Source organism: Dipodomys spectabilis, unplaced genomic scaffold, assembly GCF_019054845.1.
Source record: "Dipodomys spectabilis isolate Male_0828 unplaced genomic scaffold, ASM1905484v1 ptg000125l, whole genome shotgun sequence".
NCBI classification, from domain to species: domain Eukaryota; kingdom Metazoa; phylum Chordata; class Mammalia; order Rodentia; family Heteromyidae; genus Dipodomys; species Dipodomys spectabilis.
Window position 1 is genome coordinate 13,067,011 of NW_024870802.1, and position 18,795 is coordinate 13,085,805.

The 18,795-nt window shown below is 45.2% G+C and overlaps 1 pseudogene; it reads right to left on the reverse strand.

Annotated features, from left to right (window-relative positions):
• Positions 1-303: 303 nt before the first annotated feature.
• LOC122115842 lies at positions 304-13,909 on the reverse strand (annotated as a pseudogene).
• Positions 13,910-18,795: the final 4,886 nt, after the last annotated feature.

An 18,795-nucleotide genomic window follows, 5' to 3' on the forward strand; every position in this document is an offset into this window, starting at 1 on the left:
CTAACCAAGCTAGCTAGCAAGACCAGCTGCTTGGTTGGAGCCAGGTAGAGAGAAAGGAGAGACAGGAATAAGGACCAACCACTAGGAAGGCAAATGAACATAAAAGAAGATACAAATATTTGTATAGCATCATAAAGGAGAATTGTTGCTTTTCAAAATGAGTAGTTTACAAGAAAACTAGAATGAGTTAAGGTCATTGCCTTTAGCATTACTCAGTAGTTTATTAACAAAGCATTAAGCAGTAGTTGATAATCAGAGCATCTTATCAGATGGCTTTTGGAAAAGGAGCCTGGACCAACCACCTCAGCCACTCTTATAGCTTCCATCTCCAGTTCTCTTAATCCTGGCCAAGATGGAGGCCTTGGGTACTTTCTCAGGTCATAAGCCAACCTAATGGCAGCCATGCAGTCAATGAAGAATGTGGTGAAGTTGAGGCTCCAGCGGTACTCACTGGTAGAGTAATTGTAGGGGAAGGTGTGGTGGTAGTTATGGAAGCCTTTACCTGGAAGAGAAGCAAGGAAAGCAGTTAGGGAACTCAGTAGATTGTGATTTGTCATCTTTCAACATTTCTCACCTCACAGGTCCTGTGAACCTTGGAGAATCTTGCTGTTATTGAGTGGCAAACCCAGTGTCTTCTACTGTAAACAGATGCCCTCAGTGGCATCCTTAGCAATGAACTGAGACATTCTACTCAAACTTCCAGGATTGAGAGTGTTTTTTGAGAAAAACTTGTGTCTCAGAGGGTCATGAAAGAAGTAGGTTCTTCTGAGAAAATACAGGAAATACCTTGTAAAATATCAGAGATTTGGTAGTACTGGCCTGAGATCTCACAGGCTGTGTGCGTATGTGCATGTGTTTTGATGAGGAAGGGGGCACCTAGGGAGAAGAATGACTGTGTTTCCTACAGTGGAGAGTAAGCAACACACCTTCCCCACTGAGGTCATACTCTCTGTAAGGGTAGGGGGTGGGGGAGATGGAGGGGGTTGGGGAACAGCAGGCAGAAGTCAGAGAAAAGGAGGCTCCATCTGGGAGTAGAGATTCCTCACCCATTGCTGGTTCACAGTGGGCTGTTTGTGCTTCTAATTTTCTGACCTTTGAGCCTGGGATGAGAGGTGCTGATAAATCAGAACTCCTCTCTTCATCCTCAGAGGTTATGAAAACTCTTGGGATGAATGTTTTGTAAGAAGCATCTTAATAGATGGTTTTACCAGTGCTGGAGGCTAATGCTTGTAATCCTAGCTATTCAGGAGGCAGAGAGCTGAAGATCTAGATTCACAGCCAGTATTTCCAATTAATAATCCAAAAGCCAGAGTGGAGCTGTAGCTGTGGCTCAAGTGCCTAGGCCCTGAGTTCAAGCCCCTGAATGACCCCCACCCCCGCCAAAAAAAAGGAAGTGTCAGGCCACTGGAGAAAGTGTGTGTCTGTGGGGGAGAATATCAGGCCATGGAGGGGGTGGGATGGGGGAACGGGGAGGGGTGAGAAACAGGCTGTTACCGAGAAAGACACGACCGTATCAAAAACACCATCGGAGTCAACCATTCTTTGAGTGCACTGGCCTAAAACCATTCAAACGGGCAAAACAAGCTATGTGCTGCAAGTCCCTGCTTTCTACAAGTTCTGCTTTAACCCTGCCTGTAAAAGCGCTGGTACAACCAAACTCAGCTCCACCTCTCTGATCTCGACCAGGGAGTTCGCAGGGAAGCATACCCCAATAAATTTTCCTGTCAATCTTTTTATTCCTCTCTGTGTGGTCCTTTTTTGCCTAACACCTGTTGCCGAAACCTGGGAAGGTGGTAGTGCTTCGCTTCGTCCTTGGGCAACCGACGGGCACTGCCCCTTCTCAGTCTCTCTTTTCCTCTCCTCCTTTTCCTGAGGCCTCCTCCATCGGGAGCACGAAGCCCCCAGCTTACTTTGGGCTAAACAGACACTTGACAAGCCTTGTGGCCTCTGCCCTGGTAAGCGGTGCATATCCCGTGGACGGCCACCAGGTGGCTTGGGAGATTATCGGTCATCTGTGTAAACGCAGCTGCGGCCTCTACCTCTGTGCACTGTCTCCCTCCCCCTCCTCCTCCCCCTCTCTCCCTCTCTTCCCCTCTCTAAGAAGACTGATCTTCCTCTGTAACAGGAAAGGCCTATGGGTCAGCTCGATAACCAGTCACGCTGGCCTGAAAATGGGACTTTGGATTTTAACATACTGACCCATCTCCACAATTTTTGTGAGTGGATGGTGAAGTGGGCTGCAATTCCTAGTCTATCCTCCCCGCCCTATGCACCATCTGACCCACTGGGCCGAGGGTCTAATACCTCACCTGGCATGACTTCCATGTTAGACTCCCCCCCCCCCCCCCCTTACTATGGAGGCCGTGATTGAGTCTATCAGGCTGCCTAGGCTCATGGAGATGAAATCCACCTTATAGATGCCACCATGCCTGTGGGAACCCGGGCAGTCCCCAGACAGGACCCCCGCTGGGAATACCAGGTCAACACACAGGCAGGCATGGCTGGGCTTGTGGAGGGACAAAATGAGTCAGTGCCTCTTGGCTGGTTTACAGGCAGGCTCCCACAAGGTTGTTACCTTTGATAAATTGAGGGAAATTATTCATCTGTGAGATGAAAACCCTGCTGCTCTCCTAGCTAGACTTGCCAAGGCCCGAACTAAATACATCCACCTGGACCCCACCTCCCCAGCTGGGGTCAGTTTTTAGGCCTCTCACTTTCTTTCAGTCAGCTTCAGATAGAAAGAATAAACTCAAGAAGGTGCAGGATGGCCCTCAAACCCCTTGCTGTTACCTGGTAAACATGGCTTTTAAAGTTTTTCATGTCTGTGAGGAATAGGAACAGGCTGATAGGGAAGCCTGCTCTCACCAAAAGGCGGCCTACCAAGCCCAAGCTCTGATCGCTGCCCTAAGGCCCTCTTCCACACGCGGCTCTGGAGAAAAGCATCAACCACCTGGACCTTGCTTCAAGTGCAGCCAGGAGGGGCACTGGGCAAAGACGTGCCCTAAACCCCGTCCTCCCCTAAAACCCCGTCCTCCGTGCAATCAGAAGGGACACTGGAAGGACCACTGCCCCTCTGTGCCTAGTGGTGGAAGTACAGCCCTTCCTCCCCTTGACTTGCCATCATAGATTCTGGGCCGGGCCGCTGAAGACTGAGGATGCCCTGCCTCATCGACCCCGATCCCCCTTGTCAAGCCTAAGGTAACAATCCAGGTAGCGGGTAAGGCCATTTCCTTTTTGGACCATACTGGGGCCACCTATTCGGTTCTCCCTTCCTACTCAGGCGCCTTAATTCCTTCCCAGGTCTCAGTCATGGGAGTTGACAGCCTTTTCTCCCAGCTACCATCAGGGGGCCCTCTTGCATGCCTGATATCTGCAATGGAGGTCGTGAGAGGAATGAGACCCAGCCCTGCTCTCAGCCTTAAAAATCTAGCAAACTTCTCCACCCAAGTGGTGCCTTGAGGCAGTTCTGAGATAACCCAGTTCCGAAGGAAAAATGGGCAGTTTTAAACTCTAGGCACAAAGGAATTCAAGGAATTGTAAAGAGGGAAGTAAAGAAAGTCTTGGGAAAGGAATTGGGAAAAAATGGTTTCCTTTGGAGAGTCAGGACTGGTGCACTGAAGGGCGAGGTGAGTTGGTTCCTATCCCATGATCTCTAGCCTCACTCCAGCGCCAACTTACCTCCTAGCACCTAATCCATAACTGGCCATTTTTCATTCCTTCCTGTTTATGCCCTCCTGTCGTACTCCCCTTATGGGGTGTAAGTTACATGCCACCTTGACCTGGGGACCTCCTAATTTGGCCCTGGCAGCCCCTCTGTTATTATTTCTGTCTTCAATGAGCCTCCCTCCTCCTCCTCCTCCTTCCCCCTTCCCCCTGATTTGGTGGATCCCATTGTATGGGATACCTCCTCCCCTGTGGTGGTAAAACACCATTAGTCCGTCCTTACCCACCCCAAAGACCCCTCCTCTTTCCCTGCTTGATCTCAGTTTCCCATCTCGGTAAAACACCGACAGGGTCTGTTGCCCATTATTAATTGCCTTAAAAGTAAAGGCGTGGATTCACAGGGAAAAAGTCAGGCCTCCTATGATAAAGTCTACAGCTAAGGGGAGATGGGTATACTAGGCTCAGTGCCTCCCTGAGGGAACAACATCTCAAAAGGCTGAATTGGTGGCCCTCACTAGGGCCATCCATCTAGCTAGAGGAAAAAAGGTAACCATTATACTAACTCTAAGTATGCCTTCCTCATTGCCCATTGTCACACGGCAATCTGGAAAGAACGGGGGTTCCTATCTACAAAAGGGAACCCTATTGTTAATGCCTGCCGTATTTTAAAACTAATTCAGGCCCTTTCCCACCCATCTGCTATGGCTATTGTCCATGGTAAAGGACATCAAGATGGATGATTCCCTTGTTTCCCAAGGTAACAATAAGGCCAGTGCAGTGGCACGCCAGCTCACTCAACAATCAGTGGCTCCAGCCCCCATTTTATTTTTACAGGTCCCAGACTTGGCCCCTCAGTATTCACTGTCTGAAAAAACTCTTCTCTAGGAGAAGGACGGCATGGATGGAGAACAGGGATGGATCTTTGTGGGAAATAAGTTGGCCTTGCTTCTGGCCCAGGCTACAACTCTCATACAGCAGGTTCGTGCCTCACTTCATATTGGGCCCAAGGCACTGCTTCAGTTTTTAAAGCCCCTCTTTTATCACCCTCAGCTTTCCATCATAGTTGAGTCTGGGGCTGGGAAGGTGGCTCAGTGGTAGAGCGCTTGCCTTGCATGCTCGAGGCCCTGGGTTCGATTCCTCAGCACCACATAAGCAAAAAGAAAAAAGCCAGAAGTGGTGCTGTGGCTCAAGTGGTAGAGCGCTAGTCTTGAGCTGAAGAGCTGAGGGACAGTGCTCAAGCCCAGAGTTCAGGCCCCATGACTGGACCCAAAAAAAAAAAACAAAAAACAAAAAAAAAACATAGTTGAGTCTGCCTTTTGGGCATGTTTTACATGCTCCACTGCCGCCATCCCTCAAGGCTGACTCAGGCCAGCTTTTCCAACCCTTCAGATGCGGGGCTATCTGCCTGGACAGGATTGGCAGGTTGATCTCACCCAGATGTCCACCCAAAAAAGGATGAGGTACCTTCTTGTCCTGATAGACACCTTCAAAGGGTGTCTATCGAGGCCTTTCCAACTCCCAAAGAGGTGGCAGGAATTGTAACCTCATTTTTACTTTCAGAAATGATTCCTCGATTTGGCCTCCCTTATTCCCTTCAATCTGGTAACGGCCTGGCCTTTATTTCCCAAGTAGTACAACAGCTGTCCTTAGCCCTAGGAACCAGCCTAGCCTCAGCTCAGGAATTTTCAGATAAACCCCAGGTGGCCATGGAATCCACCTTGGTATCTCTAGCCCCCTTCCAGCACCAACTTACCTCCATGGCACAGGTTGCTCTTCAAAACCACTGAGCCTTGGACCTTCTAATGGCTGAAAAAGGAAGGACCTGCCTATTCTTGTAGGAACAATGTTGTTATTATATTAATGAATCAGGTTTGGTAGGACAAAATATCTAGATCCTAAACAACCTAAAGGAGGAGCTCAAACATCAGCAGTTCAGGGGCCTATGCTGGACTGGTGCCATAGCCCCCTCACTGGATGGTTACTACCCTTAGTAGGCCCATTAATTTTAATTTGTCTTTTTATTTGCCCCATGCCTCTTGAGGCTCATCCAGAGCCACATCTAAAAAATGACCAGAGGGACAGATAATCAGCTTCTTCTCCACCTGTAAACTCACCTGCCAACTACCCCTCCGGTGTTCTAGACAACCTACATACAGCCCCATGATGCCCCTGGCCAGCAGGAAGTAGCCAGATGACCATCAACACCCTGTTTTTCCAAACCAAGGTTGCCAGAATGACAGGCCTCTGGAGGGCACAGGCAGCTGAGAAAAGCCACTTTCTTATACACCGTCTGTCACAATTGTTGTGTGTGGGCACTAGCCTGAAACTGCTCAAACTTACAAAACAAGTTACGTGCTAAAAATTCCTGCTGACCCCGGCCTGAGCCCTGCTACAACCAGACTTTGTGCCACCTCTCTGATCCTGACCAGGGAGTTCAGTTGAGAGCGTACCCCAATACACTTTGCCTTTCTTCACCTTTACCACCTCCTGTATGTTCTTTCCTTGCCTAAAACCTTACAGTCTCCAGTCATCATGGTGTCTCAATTACGCTCTCCACTGCAGCTGAATTGGTTTGTTGGTATTGGTGGTATTTTTTTAAAATAATTTTTAAGTGATTACATAACTTTCACAGTATTGTGAGATAGTGATATTTAAAGTCACAAACACGTTTTAACCTTCATGAGGCAAATTGTCATTATTGTGGTTTATAAAGTTTGTGAATTCTATGAGCTTTGACAATACAACTATTTCTTCTACGTCGGGTGATAAGTACATTTCTCTCCTTTTGTTTAGTGTAAGCTGTTCCCTCTTTCATTCTCTCCCTCCCATCATTGCCCTTGAGTTGCTTAGCTCATTTTCATCAATGTCCAGTGTAGCTGATGGGCCCCTCTGTTGTATGTTTTCCCCTGTTTACCTCTGTTTCTGTGTCCTTCTCCTAGCTTCCCTCAGATATGCACACACGCACACACACACACACACACACACACACACACACACACATACATACATACTATATATATATGCTCAACAATATTGGTTCAGTTAGTAATGATATGGCAAGATGAGTGGAGGTCCTTTGTTTCTTGAGTCCTGTTTATTTTTGTCATATCTCCTTGCATTTTGGATTTAGCATTCATATATCAGGGAGACAATGTGCCATTTGTCTCTTTGCTCTTGGCTTACCTCGCTTAAAATTTTTCTAGTTCCATCCATTTCCCTGTGAATGCCATTATTTTGTTCTTTCTAATGGCTGCATAATATTCCATTGTATATAGGTACCACAATTTTCCTCTTTAGCCTGTTTCCTAGCTGTGTTATGTGTATTTGTGGGCTGCGGGCCTTTGTAACAACTGGCTTCCTGAAGCCTGCTAACTGTATACTAAAGACTCCAATATTGTAACCTTCCAAAATGTGGCTTCTGGAATAATTACACCTTAAAACAAAAGGAAGGTTAGTGTGGTCAGAGAGAAGAAAATGTGATTGAGAGCTGCATTCCAAGAAGCAAAAGAATTAAAATGGTAGGAAACAGAGCTAGAGGAGAGACATGGTGGGAAAAATGCAGAAAAGATGAGGTATACAGAAGAGAATAACAATAGAGACCAAGTAGGAGATTGGCAGCCATTTTAAAAAGTTAGTCATGCAGTTGAAATTAGGGGGAAGTCATTATAATTATTTATAATGCTAACCACATCTCAGTACAAATTATTCTATTCAGGAAAATGTAAGACCTACCCGGGGTGCTGATGGCTCATGCATGTAATCCTAGCTACTCTGGTTGTGGTTCAATGACAGCCCAGTCAGTAAAGTCCATGAGACTCAACTCCAATAAACTACTGAGAAAAGGTTGGAAGTGGTGCTGTGACTCAAGTGGACTCAAGTGGTAGAGCTCAAGCCTTGAACAGAGCAAGTTCAGGAATAGTGCTTAGGCAGTAAGTTTAAGTCCCAGGACCAGAAAAAAAAAAAAAAAAGGAAATGTAAGGATTATCAAGCCTAGGTGATTTATTTCAAACATGAATCAAAGTTAGAACATGCACAGTGGTGGAAGGGACCAAGAGACCCACATAAATCCATAGCAAGGAGATGACACACACTTGAAGTGTGTCAGCCTAGCTCATATTACAGAGTCATTAAACAGAAAATACTCATCTTGGGCTGGGAAGGTGGCTCAGTGGTAGAGCGCTTGCCTTGCATGCATGAGGCCCTGGGTTCGATTCCTCAGCACCACATAAGCAAAAAGAAAAAAGCCAGAAGTGGCGCTGTGGCTCAAGTGGTAGAGTGCTAGCCTTGAGCTGAAGAGCTGAGGGACAGCGCCCAGGCCCAGAGTTCAGGCCCCACGACCGGACCCCCCCCCCTCCAAAAAAAAAAAAAAAACCAGAAAAAAAGCAACAACAAAAAAAACCTTATCTTAAGCTGGGCGCCGGTGGCTCACGCCTGTAATCCTAGCTACTCAGGAGGCTGAGATCTGAGGATCGAGGTTCAAAGCCAGCTGGGGCAGGAAAGTCCGTGAGACTCTTTTTTTTTTTTTTTGCCAGTCGTGGGGCCTGAACTCTGGGCCTAGGCGCTGTCCCTCAGCTCTTCAGCTCAAGACTAGAGCTCTACCACTTGAGCCACAGCACCACTTCTAGCTTTTTCTGCTTATATGGTGCTGAGGAATTGAACCCAGGGCCTCATGCATGCAAGGCAAGCATTCTACCACTGAGCTACCTTCCCAGCCCATCCGTGAGACTCTTATCTCCAATAAACTACTGGAAAACCAGAAGTGGTGTTGTGGCTCAAGTGGTAGAGCACTCTCCTTGAACTGAAGAGCTGAGGGACAGCGCCCAGGCCGAGTTCAAGCCCCACGACTAACAACAACAAAAAAAACTCATCTTACTGGTCTCTCTATTGACCTGATTGTTCTAATTATGTATCACCTGCCCAAAACAAGACTGTAGCCCAGACCAGAGGTGACTGGAGAAAGGAAAGCTTGGAATGGTTCAACAGGCATGCCATTTGGAAATGGATTTGGAAACCTGCAACTAGTGGAATTGTTATTTTTCCCGTTTTGCACAAAACTTGTTTCATGACTTGCAAGTACATGCCTATTTAGTAACCACTAGTTTTGTGGTGAAAAATCTGGGGCACAAAATGTCTTAAAAATGAACTTAGTTGATATTGCCAGCTCCTAACCAAATACTAAACGTGGTCATGTTGTACACTGCTCACTTACCCAGAGTTCCCAGCGAAAGCAGGACATTTTCACGGCCCTCAATGTTCTTGTCATAAGGGTGATATCCATAGAGGTGAGCAGCGCTGTTCACAAGCCAGATCACATTGAGCACTACAGTGTATTGCAGGAAAGTAGCAACATAAAAGCTGTGTCGAAAAGTTTCACCCCAATAAGACCAGGGCACTAGTGTGGGCAGGATGAAGGATATTAACAGGACGTTGGGATTATAGTACCTATATGAGAGACCACACAGTGAGAGATGGACAGAGGATTTTCACACAGACTTGGATTACTCAGTCTTTCTGGGCTGGGTCCATCATTCCCTTCTACACTGTGAAGACAGAGACAAACAAGCCAAAGGGAATGGGTGGAACACCTTTTGAGAAGACAGAGTTGTCCTCTCACTTTTTAAGTAATGCTTACCATTAAATCAATGTTAAATAAATGTTCTCAAATCTTCCCATTAGGAATGCAGAGGCAGCCGTGCTTTGTAGGTCCGGTGGCTCCACAGGCGATGAGCCCCTGCTGTGATGCCCAGGCCACTGACTACATGGCACAGAAAAGCTGCCAGGATAGAACAGTAAAGAGTCACCACCTGATGGGAGTAGAGCCAGGGGAGGCATGTCAAAGCACTCCTGTGATGCCAGAGCCAGCTTCTTTAGACTTTAGGAGAAGATCTGCTTTACCTTGAACCCTAGGAATGCCTTGGTCTTGGGATTCCAAGCTCTCACCGCTTGAAAATCTGTGCTCATCACTTACCTCCTCCTTCTAAGAGTGGACAGACATAAGGAGTCCCAGGAGTTAAGAAGACATAAAGACATGCAAAGGAATAGGGCTCTCATTCACCTGTAATTGTCAAACCATAGGCATATAGTTCCATCTCTTTGGCCTTCAGCTGTCTTTCCTGAAGTGTTTAGGGCAGAATATAATTTCTAAATGTGTACTGAATATAGTAATCAAAGCAGTTAAGACACTGTTCAATTGAAAGTGCCTTACATTTCGATCTGCCAACTGGTACAACAGCATTTCAGTATTATAGCGGGCACTATGGGCCCATGAGGGGCCTTCCACAGTCATATTTGCATAATGGCTCAAGCTTTATCAAAATTGTTAATAATGGGCTGGGAAGGTGGCTCAGTGGTAGAGCACTTGCCTTGCAACGCATGAGGCCCTGGGTTCGATTTCCCAGCACCACATAAGCAAAAAGAAAAAAGCCGGAAGTGGCGCTGTGGCTCCAGTGGTAGAGCGCTAGCCTTGAGCTGAAGAGCTGAGGGCCAGAGTTCAGGCCCCACAATCGGACCCCCCCCAAAAAATGTTAATAATCTCATATTTACCATACAGCTTGAACAGGGTAAATAGTATTAATATTGCATGTCACAGTTGGAAACACATGAAGTGAGAGCTATGTTATTTAGGGCCACAGGGCTAGTAAAAGTAAAGCCATGTCTCAAGGTAAGTTATCTTTCTCTGATGATGGAGTACCCAAGAATTGGAGGGATTTCAGGAATGCCTTCCCTGCCATCCAAGGATTTCAGGCTCAGGAGGTGCCACACATGATCTCTATTGGGAAAAGGGGTTCCTTGGCATACCCATCCTTCCCTTTGTTCAGTGGTACTAGGAAGATGGGATGCGGCCTTGGTTATGAAAGACCCCAGACTTCTGGGATACTTTCGTCTACGGGAGGGCGCCCCAGAACACTCAGACTCCAGGCCAGGAGATGCAATAAGCAAGAGGAGTTTATTTGACGTTTGCGCAAACGGTCTCTCTGCCCCAGCAAGGGAGGGAGCCCCGAACCGAGGTTACAGGCATTTTTAAAGGCAAAAACCACAAGATTAGCATATAGCACCAGGTGTCCCCGGGATTGGCCCATTTAAAAGTCACTATGTACCCCAGCAATCATTTTTACTATGCGGGGAAGTTTATAACACTCTTTGTAATAAAACAATTGGCGCGGATGCTCAAACGGAGATAGTCACTCTGGGAGATAAGGGTCAGGGAGTTTACATAATTACAGGCTTGTGATTGATTAACATTTGGCCTAGTTTGCTGGACTTGCCCAGTGGTCCTTATCTTGGGTCCCTATCTTGGGTCCCTATCTTGGGTCCCTATCTTGGGTCCCTATCTTGGGTTCCATTTGGCCACTTAGGGAATTTTCAAACAGGAACCAGTAAAACATACCTGTTTGTTCTTTATCTATGACCACAAACCTTGTCCCAGGGGCCGGTGCCGGCATCTGGGCTCTGAGAGACTTTTTACTCAATTACTTATTTCCAGAAGGGAGGGTAACGGGTTAGTGCTAGGGCGAGCAAGTTTACAAAAGCAAAACCAGCAGTTAGCAATTGTAAAATGTAACTCTAATTTTTAATTTTTCAGTTAAAAATTCATGACTTACACTGGGAACAACAGATTGTGATTATAGAACTTCATGAAAGGTACCAGACAGTTTGTAAGTTGTCCTACTCTACTGACGCAAGAGGAGATTTTTAAACAGCTTTCTCTCCTCTCTCTCTATCTCTTTCATCTTACCCTGTCCTTCATGATGCCCAGGAGTGCCATAGGATCAGTATTATCCTAACAAAAGTTCTGGCCACAATTCTTCAGTTCTGAGATTGATATCCCACCCAGGTCATATGTGGTCCAGCCATGTAGTGACCGATACCATCTTCCCAATACAATATTACACATGTAATTCAGAGCCCTATGATAAGGAAGGACCTGGATTCAGGAAAAGCAGAAACCCTCAGCTCAGAGCTAAAAAAGCATGTACACTTGTTTCATGCTGCAACATATTGGTTCTGAAAGAACATGCAATGCCCATTAGCAGAAGAATTAGAACCAGAACCCAGGTGCCCATTCTAGTAATAATCATGTACCCAGCTGAAGTCACTTGTATTCATTCTTTGTCACCAAGGAAGGACTGTCAGTACCTCCACTGATGGTGAAGGAATATCTGGTAGATTTGAGAAGTAGGCTGGAGAGATTTTACTTTCTGACCCTCAATGATATCAGAACTATTTCTCAACCCTGCCTGATGGGCTCTTTTGAACAGCTCCAAAAGTAAAGGGATATCTCCAAACCTGAAAAATTTCAGTTTCCTTTGGGATAAAATATAAAAAGCACCTAAAGTCTACAGGTGGAAGGAGAAAATGCCCAAACTAAGACCTCTACCCTTCTTTTTTTTAATCCACATTTCACCATAGACACTCTGTTGTCCTAGTCATTCATCAAAAGGCCTTGATCAAGAGCAGAATAAGTCAGCATTTTAGCTCTGTGTACCAATTTCTGTTCAGAGTCTCAACAGATCCGCAAAAGCAAGACACTAAAAGGCTAGAAAGCACAGCCTTAATGCTAGGGTGGCATTATGATCCCTACATAATTTCCAGGGTAGCTCATCACATGCTGATCAAACTAGGAACTGAGGCTTACAAGGAGTATTCTAACTAGAAGGGACTTGTAGGTGAGGAACCTGTTATAATCTCCTGGGAAGAAGAGGTAGGGAATGAAACCCATTCTTCCCTTGGATTCATTATGCTATAGCTCATAATACATAATGCAGCTCAAGTGTCCCTCTACATCTGTTTCCCCAATAAACAAACTAATTTTTCCTGGTCTATAGTAGAAGTTTGCTTCAGTAGCAGTGATGAAACTGTGTAACCAAGAAACATAGCCTAGGGGCTGGGAAGGTGGCTTAGTGGTAGAGCGCTTGCCTTGCATGCCTGAGGCCCTGGGTTCGATTCCTCAGCACCACATAAGCAAAAAGAAAAAAGCCGGAAGTGGCGCTGTGGCTCAAGCGGTAGAGCGCTAGCCTTGAGCTGAAGAGCTGAGGGACAGCACCCAGGCCCAGAGTTCAGGCCCCATGACCAGACCAAAACAACAACAACAACAACAACAACAAAACGAAAAAAAACAAGAAACATAGCCTAAACATGTGTTGTTATCCTCTACTGGGTACTCAGCAAAACTGTTTTCCTGAGGTTCAAAGATCTTAGTTGCATTTCTCCTGGTAACTGGAAGGATTTCCCAAGACAAAATCAGGAATCAGATCTCACCACCTAGAATACCTAAAAAGCTCAGGTGGTGGTGACACCTCCTCGCTGATCAGTCCTATATTACTACCATACAAGAGAGCTACCTACTAATCCCCTCACAGTGGACTGTTTCCTCCTCTTGTCTTCTGGAGAGAAGACACTAGTCTCCGCTCCCAGACTAGTCAGCCTCCCTGGAAACAAAGACAAATGGCTGGAAACCCAGACTGAGAGGGGATGATGTCCTGTGTGGATCCTAATCCCAGCAGGCTCTATTCCAGCTGAGCCAGCTTCCCAGGAACCAGAGAAATAGCTGGGAAACCAGACAGGGGACACTGCCCTTTGTGGGACTGCACCTCATTAAAGAGCAGGGAAAAAAACCTGGGTACTGGCTCAGGAAGAGGAGAGCTGCTTACCCCAGAGCCAGGTGTAGGCCTTGCAGCCAGGAACCAGGGTGATCCCATAAAGAGCTCGCAGGTGCAGCAGAATCATGGGGATAAGGTTTCTCCACATATACTCAAGCTTCGGTGGGGGGCCCACCTCATCCTGGTAGGAGGGGTCATAGATGTCCTCTTTCATTTCGGGGCAGATGTCGTCTACTAAGCGACAGGGCCATCTTCTTCAGCTTCTCTCTTTTATTCTGCAGGTCCATAGAAAGAGGTTTTATGATGGTGGTTGTAGAGGAATCAGAAATCTACAAGGAGAGAGCATAGTGTGTGAGGAGAGAGCAGATGCCTGGTAGGTGCCTGGAAGCACTGGGCTCTGTGCTGCACTGTGGTTAGGGTACATTAGAGGCACAGACCTTGCCCCAGTGCTTTAGGTGACAAGATTAAAAGAGGAAGTCTTTCGAAACTGTGCAGGTAGATAGTGGTGAAACCTCAAGGTGAAGGGGTAGAACTCAATGACTGACTCACTGCATTTTCTCTAAACTTTGTTAAAGAAAAGTTGGTGAATCAACTGTTCAAACTGCAATTCACATTTTCACCAACTGATGGCAGCACATCAAGTACATTGAAGCTCTTAACTGTCTCCTTTGCCTGCAAGTTGCCCTGAATCAGGAAACTTAGAATGTAGGGATCCCTGGAAGGAAGGAAGGAAGGAAGGAAGGGAGGGAGGGAGGGAGGGAGGGAAGGAGGGAGGCAGCCACAGTGTCACTTCTGAATTTCGAGTGGTTAATTGGAGACTTGTCTGCCCCATTGGCTTTGAACTGTGATCTTCATTCAGATCCCAGCCTCCTGAGAAGTTAGGATTATAGGTTGAGCCACCAGCACTCAGCTTAGTACATATGTCTTTATGGGACATAGCCATTATACCTTTTAAAAAGTTGACATAATTGGGCTAGTTTGGTTCTGAGCATAAATTGACTTAATGCTATAATCTTAAGTGATAAGATCTGTTCTCAGCAAGACCTTAAGAACTAGTTCCCTGAATAAAACTCTATTTATCCACTTTCAATGAATGATGTGTGGGCCAAGAGCATTCCCTCATCTAACCTAGAAACAGTGACCCACAAGCAGCCCATTTGGGGCTTACAAAAGCAAATCAACTTAGGAATTCATGGACACTGAACCAAAACTCCTACTGTATCCCAATTCCAGTTAGGAGAACTACATTTCAAAAGCTTCCCTTCAGAGTTCATGAATGTAAGATTAATTGATGGTACTTCTGTATCTGCATAGTGGACGAACACCAGGCAGGAAAGTACAAGTTGTTTACTGACATGCGCTATCAAAGAAAGTTGAGAATGTCACACCATAACTGCTAGAAACCATTTTTTTCTGTCCAAGAACTGACTGGATTGACAAGACTTAAACACTAGCAAGCCCAAAACACAACCTTTTGTTTGGTGAGTAGTGTACACTAAACAAGGGCTCTACCCCAACAGTTTTTTTTTTTTAAATTATGGTTAAGAATTTTATTATCAAAATCATTACATCTCTTGTGAAAGTTCAAATGTTACAGCAAGGTGTAAACACTCCACCTGAGAAAGAAGTGATACTTCTTTCATTCCCAAGAGTTCCCCCTCCCCCTGCCCCCCCACCCTGGTCTTTTTGAGACAAAGTCTAGGCTGCCCAGGCTGACAAACTCCTGGAAGCCCAAGGATTTCCTGCCTCAGGCGCTCTAGTTGCTTCCAAATACAATCTTCATTGACATTAACTATAAACATGACAGGTATTAAAACTAGTCGCTGTTTGCTACTTCCTACAATGTGCAAATGCAGTAACTTACTTCACTTGGAATGAATGTTGATAAACACTTTAGCACTCTTAATTACCTAAAATGTGTTGGGTGGGAAACAGATGTTTAGGTAGTCCGGCATCACTTAGTTGCTCCCTGATTAAAGAAAAAAAATTGCATTCCAATCTCAGGTTTATTCAATACAATTCTTCATTCTACACAACAAAGTACAAACACAACCTTACCTAAAATGTTACAAAGCTACAAAACTCAAATTTTATAGTACTGACTGCACAATAAGTGCCAAAAAAAAAGAGCAATGCACATGTTGTCAAGACAGACCTGCAAGACCACTAGGAAAGGCAATGTGGGTGGGGCAGGGCACTGATAATCCTGCAGAGCCTGCTCAGCTGCTCATCAACTTCGAGTAAGGAGGACAAGGGCACAGTGAGTGAGGACGTGGAAAACAGACCCATTCATGGCAACTAACATGAGCAGAAGGCAGGGGCAAGGGCAAGGCCTAACAGGAACAGCAGCTTGGTCCCTTTTTCCTGCAAGTCGCTGTGCAGGAAGAGCAAGGGCATGACTAGGTCATGTATAAAACATTTTTTTTTTTTTTTGGTTGGTTGTGGGCCTGAACTCTGGGCCTGGGTGCTGTTCCTCAGCTCTTCAACTCAAGGTTAGCCCTCTACCACTTGAGCCTCAGCGCCACTTCTGGCTTTTTCTGCTTATGTGGTGCTGAGGAATTGAACCCAGGGCCTCATGCATACAAGGCAAGCATTCTACCACTGAGCCACCTCCCCAGCCCTGTATAAAATATTTTTATTTTATTTTATTTATTTTTTGGGTCCGGTCGTGGGGCCTGAACTCTGGGTCTGGGCGCTGTCCCTCAGCTCTTCAGCTCAAGGCTAGCGCTCTACCACAGTGCCACTTCCACTTTTTTCTTTTTGCTTATGTGATACTGAGGAATCGAACTCAGGGCCTCAAGGCAAGCGCTCTACCACTGAGCCACCTTCCCAGCCCCTAAAATATTTTTAACATCACTATTCACCTATTTAAAAACCTTCAAGTTACTTCAAAATATAGGCCTGCCCGTGCACCTAAGATTTTGCAATTTCTTTTCATCGTAAAGTTACATATACATGAGGTGCAAAGACAGCCATTGGAGAATAGTAAATGACAAAATCCATTAAAAATGTATGTAAGAGAAGCATTGACAACCTTTTCTGCCAGTAAAAATGGGATGTTTTATTGAATTAAATACTAGATGTTTTATTGTAGTTTTCTGAAATGACAATGTGAATTAACTTTCAGATATTGTCTTATTTCTATGTGGCACATAATTTGTATCCAACCCAAGCCTGGGATGGAGGCATGGCTCAAATGGTAGAGCACCTGAAGTGGTAGGACACATGCCTAGCAAGGCCCTGAGGACAAACCCAGGTGTTGGCCTCACCCCACTCCTTGCCCACCCCTTGCCTCAAAAGTTATTGTCCCAACAGAAACACAGAGAACTTAAGATATTTCTATATATTTATGTTTGTTGCAAGTGTACTAAAGTTTAGTTTGCTCTTTGGCTACTCTGGGTTTCATTTAGCAGTGGTGAGCTTCTGCTGTTCCCAAATAAACTCATTTAACTCATTTCACAATTCAGATTCACATTTTTCAATGATAAACTACTCCCCATGAATTCCCTTAAAAAATACAAAATGTGACAGAGTATATGTTGTAAATCCTGTAAATTGTTAGATAAATGACTTCAGAAAAACATAGTGAAGTGATTTCATTTGAGAAATGCTGAGGGGTACAAAAAAGGCTGTTGGTCACACTGCGATGCCCTGTTCTTCTCAGCGAACCTGAAGGGTTGTAAATTCTTTTCTGTTGAACTCTATTCATTTTTGCACTTACGCCATGATATATTAGTTTTGTTTTTTGCTTTGCATCCCAAGTTAGTATGCCATGGAAATGCATATGATATAGCTCAGAGGTAGAGCACTTGCCTAGCGGGACCTGGGTCCAATCCACAGCACCTTGTACACGCCTATGAAGTCCAGGCTTCATGTCAAGGGTTAGTTTGTGGTATAAGAGATCATATGACCTTTTCGGTTTTCAAGTGACTGCCAAGTCCTCCTCAAGAGCAGAATTTGAGACAAAAACAGGACTGGGTCCTGTAGAAAGACCTCAGGTATCTGATTAGGACAGACAGAAACTAGCATCAGTGGTAATTACACGACTTCCTCATCCACAAGAAATGTGTTCCAAGACCCCAGAAGATACCGGAAGCTACAGCTAGTATCAAACCCTATATATAAACAGTGTGCCATGACAATAGGCAATCTGATAACCAAGATAATTGCCACATGACATACAGATGGGTAACATATCTAGCATGAATATTCTGAGCAAAAGGAACATTCTTCCAAATAGGATGAACTAGTAGAAAAAAGGTTCTAGTTACTGACAGACTAACTTCCTTTTTTTCTCTTTAGCTCTATTTTGCATGTTTACTTTCCCTCTTGAGTCACTCTCTTCCATAGTTATCTTGGATCTAGGAACCACAGATTGCAGAATCAACATCTGCTTGGCAAGGAACCAAAACTACCTCCAAGCAGCAGCAAGCCTCTGGACAGATCACCTCAGGGTGAAATCACTCTGAATGAGAGCAGTTACCTATGGTGCTGAGGCTCCACGCCAGAACCGGGATAATCAGCTTATGGCATGAAGATTGCTCTTCTCAAGTGATGACAGTTGGTGCTAGCTTCTCCAAAACCCGTTGCAAAATTAAAATTAAGATAATGATGCATCCCACCATTGACCTAATTATGATTATTTTCTTTGTCAGTTGTGTACAACACAAACATCCCCTTTGTCTCCTATAAACTTTCAAAAGTTCTTGTCAGTACATTTTTTAACACTGAAGCCCTTTATCTGTTCTTCCCAATGTTGATACATTGATTAAAAATCCTTTCTTTGCCCTGGCCTTTCTTTGCCCTTGTCTAGTACTGGACTCTGATTGGTGTATTAGGTAGGTGTACTCTGTCATGGTATACTCTGCTTGAACCCTGGGAGCTTCAGCTTTTGCCCTAAATTTATGCAATAATAGGCAGGAGGACCTTGATCAATCAACTGTATGGTAACAAAAAGCTTCTGAAACAGAAGAGCTGCCTTTCAACAGGACATCATGTGACCACTGAAATAGAAAATCAAGAACTTGCCCAAACCAGCTTTAACCAACATAAGTAAGGAAGATCACTATCTGTCCTCACTGTTATTATTATAACATTTCCTATTGTCATTATTATAATTTCCATTCTGTTTCTGACACCATGACACATCTGAAAACTCTATCTAATGACAACCAACACACCCTATAGAACAGAACATGGAATAGACTGTATTTTGGAAACTATGTACTCCCATTCTGGGAATTCCCTACCTCTCCTCAGCCCACATTATTTCTCCCCTTTATTAAGCTTGACAATACGATCTTCTGTCCATAACCCAGAAATGTGTAACTTACGTTGAGAACACTTACATTTCCCCTACGGGAGCTTCTGGTATACATTGCCTTCATGGTGGACATCTGTCTGTGTGAGTTGCCTCTGTCTCTTTGGCTGTCTGTGAGAAGCATGAATGTGGTGACATGTGTATACACCTGTGTGCAGGCAACACCTGCTGGGCAGCATCCATTTGTGGGAAGCGTGTGTTCTGGAAACTCTA